At 52.3% G+C, this 18,254-nt stretch overlaps 1 protein-coding gene across 5 annotated transcripts in view; it reads left to right on the top strand.

Moving 5' to 3' along the window:
• Positions 1-934: 934 nt before the first annotated feature.
• Positions 935-18,254, top strand: part of CTBP2 (C-terminal binding protein 2) — a 147,663-nt gene continuing 130,343 nt past the window's right edge. For 2 of the 5 annotated variants that reach the window (XM_045568001.1, XM_045568003.1), the window contains exons 1-2: positions 935-1,127; positions 1,431-1,632. The gene's annotated coding sequence lies outside the window, so the exon portion shown is untranslated. Of the gene's footprint in view, positions 1,128-1,430; positions 1,633-1,911; positions 2,099-14,887; positions 15,048-18,254 lie in introns of those variants that run through there. The other 3 variants (XM_045568004.1, XM_045568006.1, XM_045568005.1) reach the window with 2 other exon arrangements.

The raw sequence follows: 18,254 nt of genomic DNA on the forward strand, positions 1-18,254 counted from the left end.
CGGAGACGGCACTCGGACGTCGCGGGTCACTGGCATGGAATGTATGTAGTCCAGGTGGTCGTCGGGCCGCTGGGCCCGGATCGTCAGGCTTGGTGTCCCACCTCGGACGTCGGGACGGCGCGGGCTCCGGGCCGCAAGGGCGCCGCGCAAGCCCGGCACCCTGCAGTGTGCCGCCGTCCCGCGGAGCCCGGGGCTCCGACCCAAGGCAAGGCTTCTTAAATAGCCCCGGCGAGATCCAGGCAACAGGAACGTTTTTTTTAACGTGTAAAAATGTTTTGCTGCTTTTAGGTAACACCACCGCTGCAAGTTCCAGCACATAGGGCCCCTTCCCGGCGCACCCGCGGCCGCCGCCGCCTGTCGCGCACGGTCTCCCGGATCTGGATTTGGGGAGCGCAAGTGCCCCCTGTGGCCGGCCCGCGCCTGACCCCGCGGGCTCGAGAAGGCAGGAGCGGCCGGCGCGGGGGCCCAGGAGGAAGTTGCAGCCGGGGGGCCGGGAAGGGGGCAGGTCGGCGCCGCGGGCCTGGCGGGGGCCCTGCGGGGCCTGGGCCACCCCCGGGCTTGCATCCCCCTACGTGGCCAGCCGCCCAGGGCCCCACGTGGAAGGGGCGGAGGAGGAAGGGCGAGGGGAGGGCCGGGCTGCCGGCCACCGCAGCGGGACCCCCGCTCCCGCCGCCCAGGCCCCCGCGCCTCCCGAGGGCCTCCCGGGTGGGGCCGGGGAGTGCCCGCCGCGCCCGGCCCCCTCGCCCGCCCGCCGCGCCTGTGTGCACTTTCGCGGAGCCACTAATCCCCCGAGAGAGCCGATTTGTAGTGAGGAGTATCCGTAGGGGGCGAGGCCGGCCCATGTGGGGTTGTGTCATTGGTTTGCAAAGAGAGACCCCGCCTTTGCCCCCCCCAAAAGGAGCGAGGAGTGAGCGAGCGGCGACCCTCACCTCGCCTCCCGCCTCGCTCCTGCGCAGCCGGCGGGCACCGGGAGACGCGGCCGGCGCCGCTCCTTTCCTTTCCTTTTCTCTCCGTTTTCCTCCTTCCCCGGAGCAGAAAACAAATAAAGAAAGCAAATAGCCGGGAGGCGCTCGGCATCCAGGACGTTCCCTCCCGCGATCCAAGTTGGAAGCAGCATCCTCTGGGGGGTGAGCGGGGCGCGGGGCGGACGCCGGCCGGGGACCCCCAGCACAGCCCCTCCCGGGGCCAGGCTGGCGGGAGGGCGCGGGCCGGGACCGGGGGCGGACTGGGAGCCGGGTGGGCGGAGGAAGGGGGTGGGGTGGGTGGGGAAGTAGGAAGAGGCTCGGCGGCAAGGGGAGGAGGAGGAAGGGAAGGGAGGGATAGGGTGGGGAGGGGAGGGGACGGGAGGGGAGAGCGGGGGGGGGAGGGGCGGGGAGCTGGAGAGATTAAGTTTTTGTGTGTGTGTCCCTGTGTGCGTGTGTCATTTTAAGGTGGCTCGGGAGCGGCCCGGAGGAGCAGGCGGCGGCCCGAGGAGCGAGGGACCGAACCGGGAGCCATGCCGCGCTGAGGGGGGGCCGCACAGCCACCGCCACCGCCACCGCCGCCGGGTGGGGTGGGAGGGGCGGGAGCCGCCGCCGCCGCCGCCTCCAGGGTGGGCGCCTTTCGCCGAGGACGCCGGCCGCCCGGGACGAGGTAAGGGGGGCCCGGGGGGAGGGCTGGGGCCGCCGCCGCCCCCGCCTCACCTGAGGCCGCGGGCTGGGGGCGCCGCGCCCGCGCCTCACTGCGCCACTCGGGGAGGAGGAGGAGGAGGGCGAAGGACACGGAGCCGGCATCCGAGGACATCTTTGGTCCGCGCCCCCCCGCCCGCTGTCCCCCCTGGGCGCCCGGAGGTGGACGCCGGCCCGGGGGTCCTCGCCTGCCGCCCCCCTCCACCGATTGCGCCCGCTGGCCGCCGTTTGCGCCAGGATTTTTGTTGTTGTGATGAGAGTTGATGAATGCGAAGTAGGCGGTCACCTTCCTTCCCATCAGGATTGGCAAAAAAAAAAAAAGAGAGAGAGAGAAAGAAACCCCGAGCGCGGCGGCGGCCGGAGGGCAGCGGCGGCGGCGGCGTCTCGGCGACGGTTCCCTAGGCGCCCCCGGCTTTTGCTCCCCGAGCCCGGTGGGTGCGCGCGCGGGGGCCGCTGGCGACCCAGGCCGAGCGCGCGGCGCGCCGCGGGGACAATACGGCCAGATCCCCGGGGACTAGGAGTCCGAGTGCGGCGGGCCTTGCGCCTGGGAGGCGGGGGGGCGGGTGCGGAGAAGCAGGGGTCCGCGCGGAAGTCGGGGCTCGCGCAGCTAAGGGTCCCCGGGGGCGCTGCCCCTGCCGGCGGGGGATCCCGCGCGGCGCCCGGGGAGCACAAGTGAAAGACAGGGAAGGAGGCGAAGTGGAACCCTTTTGTTTTGCCGGCCCCGCATTGTTGGCTCCTCTGGGCAGCCGGGCCACATCTGCCGCCGCCGCCGCCACTGCCGCGCGGGGCTCGGCCCGCCAAAGTCGCGGCGGGGCGGGGGGCCTGGGCGGGCCGGGCGGCGGGCGGGGGCCGGGCGGGCAGGGCATTTCCTCTGCCCGGCCGCGCTCCCGCGGGCACCACTTCCTCCTCGCCAGCCACCCGCCGCCCGCCGCCGCCGGGAGCCCGGCCCACCCGCCTCCCCCACCTTCGCCGCCCAGGCCGCACTTTTCGGGTGGGGCGAATCAAAAAGAAAAAGTTTCGCAGGAGGGGCTGGCTAGGGCGCGCCCCAGGCAGCGGGGACCCGGCGCGGCGCAGGGACGGCCGGGCCGCCGCGGTCCCTCCTCCTCGTCCTCCGCGGCGCCGGACGGACCCGCGCGGCAGAGGGGAAGCGCCTTTCTTTCTCTCCCCCGCGCTCTCTCCAGTGCCCCGGGCGAGTAGGGCAGAGGCGCGCGGGAGTCGGGCGCGCCTGGGCCTTTCTCGAGCGGGAGGCCTGGCGGCGCGGCGCAGCGCCCGCAGCCCACCCCGCGTCCTGGGGCTTGGAGGCCGCGGGCCCAAGAGCTCGGCGCGGTCACCGCGGGCCGCGCCGAGACACACGCGCGCACACACTCCCTCCCGTGGCTTGCTTTCTACCGGCGACGATGGTCGCGGACACGGAGTGTGCGTGTGCGCGCCAGTGTGTGGCGACCCCCGCCCCCATCCCGGGTACTTTTTTCGAAGGCGGCCCGAGCAGCAGTTGGCTCCAAGGGACCCCCACGTTTTAGGATTTTATAGGGGAGAGGAGGAATTTTTCGCAGAAATCCCCGCTGCTCTACGTGCTTGTGGTGGAGGCTGCTGGCAGTGGCCTACGTCGTCACGCCGGGCTCCCTTGCCCTATCCGGGGTAAACAGACCTCTCTGTATATTTCTCCCTTTTTTTCTTTAAAGATTGGAGATCGGGTTAAGTTCTTAGAGAGTCTGGTGCGAGTGGCTGGAAGGATAGACAAGAGAATTCTATTCTATAAATATGCATTGGGAATTTAAAATGCTAAATGCCTTATTTGCAATTCTGTTGGATATTCTAGAGACTGGTATATTTTTATCTGACATGGATAATTTTGAGGGGACGTTATATTTTGGGGAAGTTTACAAAGTGATTCTGTCTTCTAACTTGGGCGAAATGTATCAACTCTCATACCACTCTTTCAAAAAAGATAGCCTTCTTTACTAGGTGTTTAGGTTCAAAGACAGTTTAAAAATTGCCTTGTGTTCAGTACCTAAGATTGCTGTTTTGCCTCGAGGGTTCTCAAAGTAGAACTAGTTTTCATGTACTTTGGAGAATTCCGAAGTTTTGAAATATTTTTTTCTTGACTATAAATCTTTTACATTTTGAAGTAATGAGACTTTAAAGGATCTTGGTTTTATAATCACTTGATTTCAAAGAGTACTTCTTACAGCAATTATAAAGTAATATTCAAAATGCTAATTAAACATTTTCAGTCATAGCTGCTTTAATATTGAAACAGGATTTCTTTCTTTTTTTTTTTAAGTAGCAGGGACTGTATCTTAGCCTTAAAACACTAAGTATTCTTTTGTCTGGCATTAGAATCTGAACTGCTCTGACATTCTCTTGAGAACCCCCCCTTTTTATTGTCCCCAAAAGAGAAGTTAATGAGATAGTAGATTTCAAGCAAAAAAAGCAGGTCCTCCTTGCAAAATATGCTTACAGTTGCCATTGAAGTTGGATGTTAGCCGTGAATGCACTTGCCTTTAATGAAACCAGTTTAATCGTTCACACTTGATCAAGTATAACATAAGCAAACAAAGGAAATAAGCCCGCATATTCCTGTAGAGTGTGTTGATGTTGGGTAGCCCCCTTCCCCCACCCTGCCCCAGTACAGGGGAGAGAGGGTTGGAGGCAAAGGGAATTTATGGTGCTGATTGGTTTCTGTGCCCCAGGGGTAGGGGACCCCAGTTATGTCCCTGTAGAAAGCAGTTATTAGAGGGAATTATTAATAAAAGATCTTGGGTTTGAAGCTTGTTTTGAATCTGACAAGGTGCTTTTTGGTTTAATTATTTTTCCTGTTTGGAAAGATAAGGTAGGATATGTTGCCTTCCCAGTTTCTAATTGTACCTTCCTAAGACTGCAGGTTGAGCTCAGAGCCCTGTGAGTTATTTACAATTTCACATGGGATCCTTGAAACTGACCCTTGAATGGGTGTTCTCCTGGGGGGAGGGGCAGGGCGAACTACCTTTTCTTAACTGATTTTAAAAAAATCTCTTTGTTCCTAAAAACCATTTCCTTGCTAGGTATGAGTTGCAGCTTATGTGTGGGATTTAGTCATGGATTCAGTGAAGAGATATTTGCCAAGTGTGTCTCTTTAAAGTTAAAGTAACAAAGTTTGGCTACTTAAAAATAAACGCTACTGCCATTGTAAGAACGCACCAGTGACATACTTTGTGAGATATTTTGGCCTTTTAAGACGTGCGACACACCTGTTCCTGTCCCTGCCGAGTTGGCATTTGCTTTCTCTGCCATTGTTAATCTGGTCGTGTACACATGATGAAACAGTAAAACTTGCTATCTGTGTAATTATTAACTAACCCATCAGTTACCCTTTCAGAGAATAATCAATAACTTCACTCTTAACTTTTAGAACTCCAAACAGAAGTCTTACTCATAAGTCTGGAAAGTGTTTTAAAGAGAGATTAAATAAAACAAATAACCACCACCACCACCAAAACTACAAAATCAACCTGTAGCTGTTCAGTTTCTGAGTCGCTGAGTATGAGGTAAATAAACAATTAGTGTATAAAATATGTACTGAACAAGCCATACACTGGGGTTTAAAATGATATTATTGGGAACTGTTAAAATACTAAAGCAAAAGGAGCTCAGGATGGCTCACACTGCTTGAAATCCTTGAGATTCACTGTTGAAAAAACAAAAGGACACCTCTCAAAGAGTGGCCCGCTGAGATCCAGCTCCAGAATCCCATTTGCGAACAGTTCACTAACGTCATGAATCATTTTTGAAGCCAAAGTTATACCCTTTGCACTTAATGCTTTCCCTAAATGGAAAAATTTTAAAGAGTTTACAGCAACAGTAGAACACTGGCCCCCGTTGTCATTTTTTACCACTGTCATTTCAACATAGAGGGGCTGTCATCATAATGTATGTGAGTGTAGGCTGGGTCCCTCTGTTAATAATCTATCAGTGAAAAGCAGCAGCCCAAGTATCCTGTGTCTCTGATCCAGTCGACAAATATATATTCTTACAGCACATGGTTGGGAAGGGAAATTTATCTGTCGGGCAGGCCACAACTCAGGTAATATCTCCACATCAGAATGATAGTTCCATTACCTGGGGTGGAATGCATTTTTGTAGTAATTAAAAAATGGGAGTCCAGTTTGCCCCTTTAAAAAGGAGTACTACTGTACTTAACAGAAGTGACCCAGTATCATGAAATATTGGGGTGGCTTTTCCCCCAAGAATCTTCCTGTGAATTGCTGGCTAAGGAATGCTTCTGTGGACTTCCCCTACTGAAAACTTTTGGAAGGCACATGGAAATGCTGGAATGGATATGCTCTCATAGGCTGTGGTGCCTGGGCAGATATCAGTTTTCTCCCTTCCAGCTGGTGAGCATGTCCTAATTTACACTGCTACAAGTTAAAGGTAAAGCACTCCTGGAAAGAAGGAAAAATGCACAGCTTCACCCCCCCCATCCTGTCTTTTGAAGTTAATTTTTGTTCAAGTCTGTGTTTGATGGAATATGTATCAAAGGCTTATGAAAGGGTTTTGTTTTTTTTTTAAAAACCTATCTCTGGGTTTGGAAAATTATATTTAATAATTGCTGAAAACTTCAGAGCCATTTTTAAGGTGTTCAGTGGCTCTTTTGATCATGATTTAATGGAGAGTATCCAAAAGCCATCAGTGTGACTCTTAATGATATTCACAAATTAATGTTTGGGCATAATCTGGAGTTTGCTTTTAGCTATCATTATTAATGTTTAAAGCCTAAATTATGGCTGCATTTGGGCATTCAGAAGTTTGCCTGTGAAAAGAAGGGCTTTGCACATTGTGTAAAAGGGGGGGATTCACAAATGAATACAGATTGTACAATAGGGACAGAGCCAGGCCATTGTTTGTGTGGAATGTTGACCATGGGAGCCAAGGGGCAGTTTCGCCTTCATTCTTGTAGCTGCTGGAGAACACAGAAACTTGAGGAGGTGCAGACGGGATGGGAAGCAGAGTGGCATTCATCTGTCTCTGCCCGGCATGGAAATCTGGCCTGCCCCCTTTCCAGAGTTTTTCTTAGAAGGTGGTCTTTTCTGGACTGTTGGGGGAACTTCGTGTGCTTTCTCTTTTCAGTAATCTCTCTTTTTTTTTTTTGAGGAAAAATTCTAAAGGCAGATAGTGGAGTCTTTCAAGGAAAGGGTAAACAAACTTTTTCCTCGTGAGATGCAATTTTAAGAAATAATATTCAACACCAGAAACTGAGGTGTCTTAAGCCACAGGAAGAAGCTGTGTTTATTTTTATTCCTGTTCTCCCTAGTTTGAATGTGTTGGTAGTGTTAGGGAAAGTGCAGCGAGGAGGATGAGTTTTGCTGGATGTTCATGTTCTGTTGTGCAGCTGCTGCCATTGCAGAAAAAGCTCCCCTTGGATCGAATCTTACTCATCCATGCACAAAGCCCTCCTGCTTCCACGTGGAAGCCGAGGTCCCAAAGTGGAGCCAACTCTATAGCTGAAGTGACCTGCATTCCTGTTCCCTTTTAACCCTCACCCTAAGTGGAATCAATGTAGATAATTGACCATTGTGGAGGGCTGACGCCTGTTCGGATTTTTAGCAACTACACTTAGTTAGAACTTTCAGGCCAGTTGCAGTTTCTGTATGTACCTAGCTTCGTCTCTCAGTGAATGTTTTAGAAATGATCTGCTTTAGCTGCTTACCTAACTAAATTTAGCAGATGGTTGCCTAGAGTTGGCTTAATATTCACAACAATTGTGATAACATAGTTGGGTTCCTATTAATGAGGCAAGTGATAATTTTGGTTTTATAGAGAATTGTGACTTTTCTGTCCTAGGTAACAATAGAGCCTCCATTTCTCCCGAAGGTCAGTGGCTGTTTAAAGGATGTTAACCCTGAAGAGCTGTTGTAGCCTGACCCTGGTGGCCAGCCTTGCCTTTGGTTGTTGGCTTCTGTGAGTCCAGAAAAGTCCTAGGGGTGGGAATTGGGGGGAGGGGGAGGGCAGTGCTTTTCATCCATTGTGATTCTAAAAATCGTCCTCACTTGTAAAAAACACACACACACACACACACACACAAAACCCCTTCCATTATGTCGCTGGTTTGTACTCCCTTCAAAAGCTCTCCTGATCAGCAGAAATGTGCTTCTTGCATTAAAACAGATCTTTAATTATGACTTAAAAAGAAACTGTCAGCTGGCTTAAAGATTGTTTGGAAATCGGGGCAATATTTCTGTGTCTCATCCCAGCCCAGGTTGTGGCAGAAGCCTGAAGGGGCTACGTTAAAGAATGTGTCACTGAGATGGTGTGTGTGGGTCTTTCTGCAGCGCCAGGCAAGCTCAGGGCTTGTAAAGTCTAGCTAATCGCGGCTGCGCTCCAGCCATGCCTGAAATCTGGCCTCTGGCAATCTGTCCAAGCCCAGGACAAACAAAAACTTCATTATGGAGTCAGCGGAATCCAAGGAAGTTTCTCTGGAAGGAACCGAAGACCTAGATCATAGAGGTCAACTCCTCTGGCATAATGGGATTTTTTTTTTTTCCAATATGGCAATTTAAAAAACCTATGTAAATGCTGAGGCTAGTGAAGAATCGTTTGATAGGTGCAAATGGCCAGAATCAAACCTGGAAGTTTGATTTATTTATTGTACCTGCCCCAGGTGTGTGTGTGAAGCGGGGGTGTGGAGAGGGGGAATGGAGGGGGTGGGGGAAGGGGGGAACAGCAGGTGAAGTTTCTTTGCTGGAGGGGGGTGAGGAGCCCAGGAAAGGGTTTGTGCAATTTTCCTTTTAAATGAACTCTAGCTGTGAGCTTTTTCTTTTGCTGATGGATGGTCTTTACTGCCAGTCAGTCTAGAAGTGCAAACAAAGTCAGTTTGTCTCCTGCTTGTTCGGGGCCCTGGTGGGCCAAGGGAAGGGGTGTGGGGGCAGTGCTGGACATCCCATGAGGTGTTGCCTGGAGCTTCTGGGCCAGAGCCGGCAGGGCCTGAGAGACCTCTCAAAACCATGTCCCAGGAAGGTTGACGGAACTGAGAATGTTCATCCTGGAGTGGAGAGGCCCCAGGGGGAGCCCAACAGAATCCTTGGTGCTGTCACATGGCCTTGCTTTGCTGGGAGGAACAGAGTGCTGGTGACACGCGGGAGGCCTTGCTGTTGGAGCTGCTGGGCCAGATGGGCTGCGTGGGCTCCCGGCAATGACAGAGCTTGGCTGACCACTGGGTCCAAGTGCCGGCCAAGACTTTCCAAACACCAGAGACCCTGGTCGAGACCCAAGTTTGGTGGGGGCACCTGCCTAACGAGCTGAGTAGGGTGCTGTGTTTTCTGCCCAGTGTTGGTAACCAGTAATGTTTAAAAAGTTTTTTCCCCTCTTCCAGACGTTCGCTGTGGTCCGCACTGCTGGCTGGATTGTTCTTTCTGCCCTGGGGACTGGATGGAGCAGGAGGCTCAGGGTGGATGCCTGTCGAAATGACATTTTCTACCTATATTCCTTAGTGTCCCAGGGGCACACTGAGATGGGCCTGATTCCTTTTTCTCAGCGGGTTTCCGATTAAGGAATAGAAGTCACTTAGGGAGGACAATCAATGAAGAGCATATTTTGCTGTGCAGATATCAATATGCACATATAAGTGCCTATAAGTAAAACCTGGGAATGTTTTTGATCTTAAAAACATTTCACAGTCATTAATCTTCACGACGCTCCTGCGGGCTGGGTAAATAGAGCAATTCCTATTTTATGCCAGGAAGAAATATTGAATTGCCTCCCCTAAGTCATAAAGAGGCTGTTTTCCTTCTCGTTTAGCGCGGTTTCTGGGGCCTGGGGCACGGGGAACCCCCTCGATCGGCCCAGAGTGACAGCAGGACGACTTCCGGTGTCCTGCTCGACCTTCTGTTGCGGGGAGGGCAAGGTTGGGCCTAGGTGGACGCCGGCCCGCCCTACCTGGCCGGGCCGCACTTGGAGGGGGCGGGGCCTGGTTGCATTTCCCGGACCGCAGGGGTGTCCGCCCAGCCGGCCTCTGGGTTTCCGGGGTCCCGGGGTTCCAGGACACCCGAGCCCTAAGGTGAAGCCTCCCGGATCCCCGGGGCCGCGGGCCTGTGGGCTCCGCCCTTCCCTGCTGGCTGGTGCACCTGGGGGCCCCGCCCTCCGCAGGCCGAGCACCTGGCAGCTCGGTGCGGCCCCACCTCTCCCCGCTTCCCCACCCTCCCGGGTACCGGCCTGCCCCGCCCCTCCCCGGCGCGCTACCTGGGGGACCAGCCGCGGTACCTGAAGCCCGGGGAAACGCCCCTCCCTTTCGCGACGCCTTTTCACTTGTAAATCAGAGTCGCTTCCCGCCGCGGGGAAGTCTTAGAGAGGTGCTAGAGTGGGCCCTACCCCCCGGGCCCACTTCTCCTTCCCCTGCAGGCCTTCGTGCGGGGCGGACTGGCTCGGACCCCGGTGGCGGGGGTCCCGCCCTGCTACTCCTCACACCTGCGGGGGCCGAGCAGAGGAGGAGCCGCGGGACGCCGCGGTGGTCCTGCAGGCGGCGACCGTGGCTCACAGCAGAGCCAGAGACCTGGCTGGGCCGTGCCTGTGCCACCCGCACCCGCGTGTCGCTGCCTCCTTCCTGCTCTCTAGATCTGGGGTCACAGTGTCCCTGGCCCCTCCAGTGGGAGGTCCGTTGATTGCGCGATGCTGGCCGCGTTGCCAGCAAACGGTGAACACTGGCATCATTTCCACTTGGCCGGCCTGGCATCCCGTCTCCTGGGCAGCGTTCGCCTCCACGGCTCTAGGGTAACCTTCGAATCGGGGTGTTTCGCTTGTACTACAAATGGCGCGGTGCTAGTTGCTGCGGGCAACAGCGAGGGCCACTGAGACCCTCGGCAGAATTCTACTTCAAGGACAAGTGACATTTGCATGCTGCTGTGCTGCGAACTCTGCTTTTCACACCAGTGGCTCTTCTGCCACCCTCGCAGCCTGGCGAGTCACGTGACTAGAGGTTGCAGGGACCTACGTGGCCGGCCGCTCTTTGCACTTCGCACCTGTCTTCTCCTTGGTGGAGCAATTTGGTTCTTTCTGTCCTTTGCAGACCTAATTTGGCGCTTAGAAATCCATGCAGACGTTGAAGTACCTTGTCTTATTTTTGTTGCAGTAACGCTAGAATGACCGTTGAGTGAGCACTTAATGTCTGGCACTACTAGCTCATGTTCGATGGGGGGAGGTCACACTGAGGAGACCCCTGGGGCCTTGTTGGTGATCTTGCTGTGGTCACAGGGCTTGCTTTCATTTGTTCTTTGATTAGTGATCCTTTTGTTAGGATATCACAATCTAATGCCAAGGAGGGGTTTTCTAGATCATTTTCTGCACCAGGCTGTTTTAAACTCACTGCACTTTTTGGGCGAATATTCAGAACGTCTTGATTGTGTAGGGAGAGTTCTTCTCTGGATCAGAGACTCACACTGTCCAGGCTGAGGCCAGACACCTGCCGTCAGACGATTGCCAGGGCCAGGCACCTTGCTGTTGCTCCAGCCATGTTCTTTCATTTGTCCTCACATCCTCACAGAGGTAGGGGTGATAGTCATTATTTTACTGATGAAGAAACTGAGGGTCAGGGAGGTTCAGTAAGGGAGCCAGAAGTTTAGTTCCAGCTCTTACCTGGCTTTGGTTTCTGTGTAGTTGATTGTGGCTTCAGTTTCTTCCTTGCCCCTCTATGTGTTTGTCTGATGCACTCCGCCCTCCAAGAACACACATATACACACACCTAGGATTATGTGGACAGTTTTCATAATTCTTAGGGTTTTATGTGGAAGAACTGGATTTAGTGGCCAGGTATCATTTTATCAGTATCAGACTCATATGTCCATGGTCTGGGTTAGAGTGAACTCAGTTGGAGTCTTCTCAAAACAAGGCACCCCCACACCCCCCCAACTTGAGGGAGGGCTTGAGGCCAATGGGATGATGCCCCTCTCCCTACTCTGGGTGCCTGTCTTTCTACTGGATCCATTAAGCACATCTTAAATGGGATCTGGTTCCTGCCTTCAACATAGGGGAATTTGGGGGAGGAGACAGGGAAGATGGTTAGGATTTCTCCTAACTGGGATAATTTGTTTGCACCACTCCTGTAAACCTGGAAGAAGCTTGGTTCTTCTGGGTGAACTTCCTTTGGGTTGCTGCCCTGCATTTGTGTGGTGTGGGCCCTGGAAAGGAATTTGAGTTAATACTCCTGAACAAAGGAACAGCCTTCTTTTCAAAGAGGATATCGGAGAACTGAAAGGGAAAGGCACTAAGTTGGGTGTGTCCTGAAATCCAGAGACAAGCCCTGCTTAGTTGATTAACTCATCTGAAAGGCTCCTAGAGCAGGTGACGGGGGAGCTCCCAGACGGAGCTTCCTTTAGTGGGTAGGGTCCCCACAAGGTGGAAGTTTTCCTGAAAAACAGGCTTTCCTTTAATTATAAGATTACCTTCCTGCTCTACAACCCTTCTCTTTTGTGAACACGTGTGTGCTTGTGAACATGTGTGTGCCCAGGAAATCCCTGGTCTTTGCTGCTGCGCTGGGGATGGTGGGAGGTAGTGTACGCCCCATCGCAGCCTTTGGGTTCTGCCCGGTCTTGTGGACAGCCGAGGGCAGCATGGGAAGGTGTCTCTTGGCAAATTAGTCATGTTAGCCCCGGTGTCCTGGCTTAGCTCCAGCTTGGGTAATGATTATATTCTGTCTATTTTAAGTCCCCCCTGCAGTTTTCAAACAGGTCTCCATTCCGCTTCAGTCCACATGGAAAAGGGTGGTACATGGGTGGGCTGCAGCAGGGCCAGCTCCTGCCTCACTGGCCTCTCAGCAGTGCCTCCGTGGGACACGAGAAGGGAAAAGCTGCCTCCTCAGGGGCTGTTCTGCCTGGAAAGTGGCCATGGCTGGGCCTTAAATGCATCTAAGCACAACAATGTTGTGATGTCCCTAGTTGTTTTCTCAGCCTTTGCTGGCTGACCGCAGCATGCAGGTTCCTGGTGGATGGTCATTTCCTGAGACCTGGGATTTGTGTGTGGGTGGGTCTGGAGTTCAGGAGGTATGTCCCCTGTCCTGTTCCAGGGATCCTTTGCTAAATGCAGAAAAGCCGCTGAACTGAGCATCCAGGTTCCTCTAGTAAAACGTGGGAGCAGATGACCTGCCTGCTGTGGGTTCCATGGTGAACACACCAGGTTTCCGGAGCACCCAGTTTTCTCAGCCCTGGCATTTGTGCAGAGTTCTATGTGTTCTCCCTGCTCCTCCGATGCTTGTTGCTTTTTATTCAGGGTTGGGGAATCTTTTTTCTCTACTTGCACAAATCCTTCTCATTTCTCGACTAAGCCTGGGATTAAGAATGTGGCTTCAACTGACAAAAGCCAGGAGATTTCAGAATTAAAGTTGGAATTCTCTCTGTGATGATGTCTTCGTGAGTATTTAAGGGGGTCCTTGAATTGTGGGTAATTTTTTTCCTTCTTAAATTGGCCAGATGTGCTCCAAATAATGGGCAGAGGAAGTAGCTCAGTTGTTCCTTTGTGGTAGTTTCGAGCTTGTCTTGGTTGAGTCTCCTGTGTCCGAGGGGTTGAAGGGAGGGGGCTGTGACTCACAGTTGTTGGGACTGTGCTCTTACTGGGCGTCCCAGCCAGGTTTGGGAGCTTAGAAGTAAATCTCATATGTTACATTGGTCCCTCAGAGTGGTTCTTTAAACTATTTCTCAGCAAGGAAGCTTAAAAAGGGGTTTTCCTAATTCTCTTCTAGAGCAGCGATCAGGTGTGGAGCTGGATTGCCGGTCGTTTAAGGTGAATGGGGAGAGGGCTGGGTGGGCTCACAGAACACCTTTCAGCCATGCCTGTAGCTGGGAGTTTTGCAACCTGGTGATTACTTGGCATGTCAGGGTCCAGGCCCATATCCAAAAGCTTTTGCTCGAGAGACCTCGAAAGCCTGTGCTGGGAGCACTGGACTGACCACCTTGCGGTGTGCCTGCTTTCGTGGAGAGAGAGAGAGAGAGAGAGAGAAGTGGTCTCGCCCTCATTTTGGAGGTTCTAAATGTCTTCCTTTCAAAGACTGAGACTGGGCTCAAGGAGAGGTAGCCCTGCCTTCCTAGAGCTTAGTAGACGCAACAAGATACATCAGGGACAGAGTGTTCTAGAAAGTGTGGCAAAGAAGGGATGGAAAGAAACGCTTTCCCACATTGGGGATTTACTAAGCCCTTGCCAAAGGGCTTCGGTTTCTGGATCTGTAAAGTGAGGGTGAAGAGAGAGGGTGTGTTTTAAGGATTCAGTGAGGTAATGTTTACAAAGCGCTTAGAACAGTCCTGACACATCATAGGTGTTTGTTAAATTTTTAAAAATACAGTAAAATAAAGTAAACCATCTGCTCTTAACCCCAAGAAAGCCCACTGTGCACTTCTCACACTCTCTGGGTGTGGAGGTCAGGGGATCTGGGTGTAGGCAGCAGAAGGAGGTTCCCTTCACGCGCTGGGGGACGTCAGAGGGGCTCCTCCCCAGGCCTGGATCGGTTTGGTTGTGCAGGGAGAGGGGTCTCTACATCAGTCACCAAGACTGTGTAGGTGGGTGGGCTGGGCTGTGTCCTGGGGGACCAGACCTGCCGTGGAGGGGGCTTCTATCCTTTGTGCATAAAGGGTGGATGCAGTTTGTGGAGCCTGGTGAAGTGCTTTTTTGTGGGGGGATAGTGAGAAGTGTTTGGGGGAGGAGATCCGAATCCCTGGAATATGCAGGGTGGGGTGGGGCGGGAGCTGGCCGGGCTGGCTTAGTTTAGGGCAGCCATCTTCTCATTGATTCCTGGAGCCAAGGCAAAGAACTGAAAACTGTTCAGGAGGTTGATTTTAGTCTGTGGGATGTTACTATGTATTAGGTCACTCCAATAAATGCCCAGTAAAATATTTACTTTCTATTTAAGGCCTACTTTCCCTTCTCAAGAGAAGGAAGACAAATTGACTGCCCTGCCCCATGGGCAGCCAGCGTGGAGGCCCAGTTGTCTGCCCCAGCCGCCCTGGACAGGTGGAGGCTGCTGAGAAGGGCCGCTGAGGTTTTTTTTTTTTTTTCTAGAGAGAGTCTTGCTCTGTCACCTGGGCTGGAGTACAGTGGCACAATAGTAGCTCACTGCAGCCTCCAACTCCTAGCCTCAAGTGATTCACCTGCTTCAAACTCTCCCAAGTAGCTGGGACTACAGGTGCGTGCCACTAGGCCCTGCTAATTTTTTTTTTTTTTTTTTTTAATTTTTTGTAGAGACAAAGTCTCCCTATGTTGCCCAGGGTGGTCTTGAACTCCTGACCTCAAGGGATCCTCCTGCATCAGCCTCCCAAAGTGCTGGGATTACAGGCGTGAGCCACGCCCCTGGCCATGTCACTCAGGTTTTAATTCTCCACGGCTGAGAGCTCAATGCCGACTTTACAGAGAAGATGAACCACAGTGAAGGTGAGCACGACACTGGCCACATTCCTAGGGGCATCTTTGTTTAGGAAGAGGGACTCTTGGTCTGCCCCTCTCTCCATGCATTTGTCTTTGTAGCTGCCTTCATCCTTCTAGGTGCCTGAGCAGTAGGGAGGGTTTGCAGGTCGTGGTCAGGGCAGTCGATTTGCTTTGTGGAGTCGTGTTTGGTTCATCTTCCCGGCACGTGGTGGGTGCTTGGTCAGTGGCAGCTTTGGTAACTGGACCAGGCCCAGCTGGGTGGCAGATTTGCCGTGGGTGTTTGAGCTTGTTCCTGACCTCCCCCCCCACCCCCCACCCTGGAAATGAGGTGGTGATTAGTCATCTTCTCAGGATATTCGTTCACTCACAGATGTTGCCTGAGCACCCAGCATGGGCCAGGCACAGTGTGGATGTGCGCGCACCATCACAAAATGTTTTCTGATTCAAATATTAGAATGAGCTTCTTTTCTTCACCGGGGCGGTATTGTAGCTCTGTGCTTCGAGTCTGGCTTTGGGTGGGAGTTGTGGGGTCATGTGAGTGAAATGGCAGGTGGGGTCTGGGGGGCCGTTGTGTTTAGGACGGTGTCTGTTAAACAGACCGTTGATCGTCTTTAGGGCAGGCCGGTCATTTCACAGAGCAGCAGTTTCTTTGGGCTACTTCATGCCCTGAAAAAAATCACTTGGAAAGCAAGATCGTCCTTGAAAATGCCCTTGGGAAGCTGCCGGTTGAAATGCAGGGGCATCTCGGGAGGTCAGGGGTCAGAATGTCATATTTCCACATTTGCAAATCCTAGGGAGTGTGCACAGTGAGTAAGTTGCTGATACATATGGGAAGTGCTCACGTTAGCTGTTTTTTATCGTTATTATTATTACCAGTGGTGGTGGTGGTGATGGTAGGAGCAGTGGCAACCCCCAGTAGCTGTGGTGTTGTGAATGTAATTGAGAGTGACAAATCCTCTCGCCTCTGCCCCTTTAAGCTGCACTTGATGTTCCAGTTCAGTGTTCAGGCTGCATCGTCTAGAACCGCAGGCTGGCATGGAGTAGAGTTCTTAGACAGAAAGTTGGATTTACGGGCCTCCCAGGAGCATGGACAGGAGCATGTGCCCTCTTTTGTCAGGAGGGAACAGATAAGTGCTGATGTCCCCTCACTGGCCCCTGGTCCTACCCTGCCCCACCCCACTCCAGGGGAAGACAGATGTGTTTAGTGGCAAGAAGTTGGCAGTGGGCTTGGTGGTTTTCACTTCAGTGACTCACACAGTCCTCAGGGAGGACCTGGTGCCCAGAGGGTTCAAGAGCATGGCCTCAGGAGCAGGGGGGATCCCCAGGGCACCCCTGGCCAGGAGTCTGTCTCCTGGGGCCCCACCCAGGGTCCCAATGGGGAAGCTCTAACATCTGTATTTTTAGACAGTTCTTCCAGGTGGTGGTGAACGCAGCCAGCCCAGAACCTGCCAACAGCACACAGACTGTCTTTCTTTAAAAACAAACCACTCCCCCAACATACACCCACACACTTGAGTCTAGTTATTGAACATTTGGCATGAAAAATGGTTGAAAGAAGATTTTATATAACTTGAATAACCCCCTAAATTGAATGAAATAATTTGAAAATTGAAATACAGATTTCTGCCCTACTCAGCCTCATTCTTTGGTTTAGGAGGATTCTCCACCCTGCAGCGTCACCAGGCATGCCTGGGATCCCGTGTCTGTTAAGAAGGGAGCTGGTTCTGTATTTGGATGTACTTGACGTTTAACTCTTGACCAGTCAGCAGCATGTACTGAGACGAGGCTGGGCAGACTGTCAGAGCATCCCTGTAGAAAGGAAATTGGTTTTACAAATTATATTTTAGTAAAATATGAACCACTCAGTGAAGCATGCTTTGGAAACCTCTATGCACAAGTCAAAGATGGATGCCACGGAGTCGATGTCTCTAACGTTGGCCCGTGTGAGCATCAGGTGGATCTGGGATGGCACCTCTCCCTCCCTTCAGGAGCTCGGCCGAGGCCCTCACTTGTGCCTGTAGCCCGCTTCTTCCTGAAGCAAAATATTCTGAAACAGATTTGGGGGCAATACTTTCCATTTTAGAAATGGAGGTGGACCCATTTTGCAGCAAAGCCTTTTCGTCTTGATGAGTGAATTTATTATTAATTAGTAGATTTCAGCAAGGCTGATAATTTACCTTTTTTCTGTTTGTAGAAACACTTTGTCATACACTGGCTTATTTTATTTTTAGTAACAACCCTGTTGTGAGACAGTGAGGCAGTGTGATTATTTCCCACTTCAGGAATCGGCAAGCCATGTGGCTGGGCTCACAGTTTATTAATGATGGAACAAGATCCGAACTGCTTCTTCTCCACCAATTCCAAGCTGTCTGGAGAATGTTCAGATAACCTGATTCTAGGGATGAGTGGGTTTGTACAAATTTGAAGGCTAGTAAGGGGCCAGGGAGAATCCAGTTGTAAGAGTCTGGAGCCTTTTGTGGGAGTCCCCTGTATTGAGGGTTGAACTTGAAAGGGTATCCGTGGGTGTCCGAAGAAATGATCTAAGGGGCCTCCATTGGCCCCTGGATACAAGATTTGTAATTGGGGTCTTAGGCAGAAAGGGTTTTGCTCCTCTTGGTTTGAGTAACTGCTTTCCCAGGGAGGTTGGTGTGCTCTGGAGTTGCACGCAGAGCCATTCACTGTTAGAGAAGTTATGACCTGAAGTTGAGCTTGGCCAACTGGCCCAGGACTGGGTGTGGTGGGGCCAGGTGTTAAGGCCTCCACAGCAACGAGCTTGTCTGTTTGAATGTGAGAAGTGGTAGGCTTGGGGCCCTCATAGTTTCTTTTGGGCTGCTTTTGGACTTGGGTTAGCAAAGAAATGAATTTATGATTTATGGTGTTTATGAAGACTAGCATACCTATCTATTTTCATATAGACATCTTAATAGAGATTAAATACAAAATAAAGCAAAATGTGTTGAACGGAGATATTCCCATAAGCAATATTGTAGTGTTAGGCAATGCAATTATGTTTTGTACACTTCCCAATTAAGCACTTATGCATTACTGGGAAAACTACCTTTAAGAGACTTAGCAAAGCTTTGTAATATAGTGAATCAAATAAAAATAGATGTACGATATTTTAGGCATAGGGTTTAAACATGTTACGTGATATGATAAGGTAACTTGATTTGGATTGATTTGCCAGGAATTAATGCAGTGAGCGTGAAGTGA

The sequence above is a fragment of the Lemur catta genome, chromosome 14, assembly GCF_020740605.2.
Source record: "Lemur catta isolate mLemCat1 chromosome 14, mLemCat1.pri, whole genome shotgun sequence".
Lineage (NCBI taxonomy): Eukaryota > Metazoa > Chordata > Mammalia > Primates > Lemuridae > Lemur > Lemur catta.